This window comes from Sesamum indicum, linkage group LG13 (assembly GCF_026168435.1).
Source record: "Sesamum indicum cultivar Baizhima isolate 11 linkage group LG13, ASM2616843v1, whole genome shotgun sequence".
NCBI lineage: Eukaryota > Viridiplantae > Streptophyta > Magnoliopsida > Lamiales > Pedaliaceae > Sesamum > Sesamum indicum.
In genome coordinates this window covers 18601713-18604981 of record NC_142669.1, presented here as the reverse complement: position 1 = coordinate 18604981, position 3269 = coordinate 18601713, and positions in this window count along the sequence as shown.

The window sequence follows — 3269 nt, the reverse complement described above, 5'->3', positions numbered from 1 at the left end:
TTTTTTTTTTAAAAAAAAAAATAGTCTGATTTATTATAATCTTTTTATATTGTATTTCATAGAACATTTTTTTTTTTAATTTTAATCCTTACGTGCATTTTTCGATTTAATAATTAACAAAATGAATGAAAAATGTTAATGGTTTGATTGCTTATTAAATAAAAAATGCATGTCACTACTAAAATTGAGAAAATTTTTACTTATAGATGCAATATGTGAAAATCGTAACAAATGAAACTAAATTGAAAAAAATCCTAATATATAGGACCAATTAAAAATGCAATTTTCCCAAAATTTCTATTGCAGATCATGCCTGCTCGGATTTTTGACCACTTAATTGGTATGCACTTTAGGAGAAATGACGAACCACATGATAAATATATTAAATTTGTTATGTGATCCAAATCAGCCATATCAAAATTTGATGTCTCCTACTCTAATTCAAATTACAGACAAGCCATAATCCATGCATTCTTATTCAAGTCATTGTGATCGAACAATGGTCCAATTCAAATCCAAGTATATACTGATTTACTGTGATAATATATTTTTAGTTCTATAATTCACATAAAATCGTACAACTAAAAAAAAATTTAAATATATCCGCGCTCCATATCCTAAGTATAGTTTTTGCTAGTGCAATATTTCTTAGGATCTGTAGATCACCATACAAGAAGAGTGTAAGTATATTTAATCCATTTGGAGAGTACGTTTCATATTTGTGATGTAAATACAATCCAAACTAAAAATAGTAACATCACATACTCTTTTGAATTTTAATTTCTTTATAGGGGGACTTCAGTATATATATATATATATGTGTGTGTGTGTGTGTTGTGTCTTGTTCGAGACAGAGTATTTATAATTTCTGTACAATGTATCTTTCCAAATGAAATGAAATCATAATATATAATTATGTTAAAAAGAAGACCACTGATTAATGATTTAATTAGATTTTGGGTAAGGATCAAATCCAATTCATGATTTCAACTTTCCACCTCTTCATTAACCTTCTCTCTCTCTCTTTATTAAATTTAGGAACAATTATACTCTCTTTTCCTAAAATTGATACAATTATATATAAATTCTCTATTATTTAAAAAATTATATTAAGTATTCTTGAGGTTTGCTTACGTCCAATAAATAGATACATCTATTAATTACATTTCACTGAATTTATTGATATTAACAAATATCAGGAGTACTTGATGCAATTTTTTAAACTACATAAAATATACATGTAATTATATCAAATTTCAAAGAACCGAAGAGAGTGTAAATATCCCTTAAAGTTAAGGTTAATGAATATTGTCATTAATTTACTAAAATTAGTTAAGTTCCAACTTAATCCTAAGAAATAAACAATTTTTGAAAGTTGATGGTGAGTGTAGCGTCGTGGAAGGCCATCATAGTGAGCTGGAACATCGTAGGAATTGAAGGCAGGGCCCATTGCTTCAACTGTTTCAGTTGGATTTTATACCAGAAAAGAGTCATTTTTGCTTTTGTCTTAACCCATTTTCATCGTTAATTAGTTGTGGTTGGTTGGACAAATATTCTTAATTTCGGACAGTGGACAGATATTTTAACTGAAATGACGGGAACTTTTAGTTTAGATGTGATCAGACATGAAACAATTATTTAATGATATAATATATGTATCATATAAAAGAAAATCTTATTTGAATTAGGTTTTAGTCAACTCAAACCAATTATAAAGCAAGTGTATTACATTTGCTATGTAATTGATCATTTTTCCTGAGTTATACACCAACCACACGACAAATGTATTGCACTAGCCATATGATTGGTTCAAATTCTGCCGAGATGGGTCTGGGCCAAAAAATTTTCTATCATGTAATTAATATATAATTTATAAAAAAATGATCAATTATATAACAAATATAATTATACGTACTATGTGATTGATTAAGTTTAACTGAACTTATCTAGAGTAAGAATTTTCCCCATCCTAAAAGGATACGTTGAGAATTCAGAGGGGGCAAGTTTTTTTGATTTTGTCTGATTTACTAATTCGTTGTAGAATAATTCCTGGAGTGCGCTCGAGTGAACTTATAAATTGTTTAAAATGTTTTAATCTGCGTTGTAAATTTTATGAAAAGAGAGGGTTATAAAAACTAAAAAGTAAAATTTTTTAAACTTATATATTCTTTAGCAAACGTAAAGAACTCTTAATTTATTCTTTAGATATTAATAAGTTACTTCAGTTTTGTTTATATTAGCTATAAAATTGTCTTTTTTTTTTCCTTTTTTTCAGGTGATTTTCACGTGTTCTCATTCTACATTGGAGATAAAATTAATTAACCCTACTTGAGTATAGGAGAAGAAGAATTAACCTCTGCAAGTGTCATTTTGAGATCTCGTACCCTACTCATTGACAAGAATCCGTTTTAGGATCCATTAGAAGAAATATGATTCATTATAGTTAATTAACATAGTCAAAAGCAAAATTTGTGGCGAATATTAATTAACTATATCTGCATTACGGCTATTAACAGTTGTTTCTGGAAAAGAGGTCATAAACATTAGTTACAACTAAAAATTGTGGAAATATTTTAGTCATAGATAAAATTAGAGTGAACGTTGATTATTCGTGGTCACAACTGAACTTTTGGCATCACTTAAGCCGTAGTGATTTATAATGATTAATTTTTTTCATAATGATTCGACTCGCTTATCTTTGAATCAACAAATTATTAATTATAAAATTGTCATTACTAACATTCTATAAGCTCTAGTTCCGTAACTTTATTTTATTTAAATATTTTGATAATTTATTTTTAAAACATCTGTAATGTATAAACTCATAAAATTCTTTCAAAGTCGGTCTAACAGAACATTCACTGAATTTAAAAAATCAGAAATTGGGACTAAGTGTTGGATGAAGCCCCCACAGTACTCGTTCTGTCTTTTGTAATAATACAACAAATTTCGGACAAGTGTAACCAAAAGTGATTTGCTACTTGTTAAGCCTAGTCATCGTGACACTGCAATTCAAACACAAATGAAGATAAAAAGGCAAAAGCCATTGAAGCTTTGGAGAGAATATATAAATGAAGATGTGACAAGGAACCCTAATTGGAGACACAAGCTTTAAGGGGGAAGATAATAGCTTCCACTTTAACCTAGCTAAGTCAATATATATCTATAGTAATATGTCGATTTAATCAATGCATCAATATTTTTAAAAATAGTAATAAATTGTAATAATTCAACAATTATAAGATGGGATAAATATCCACATATTTGAT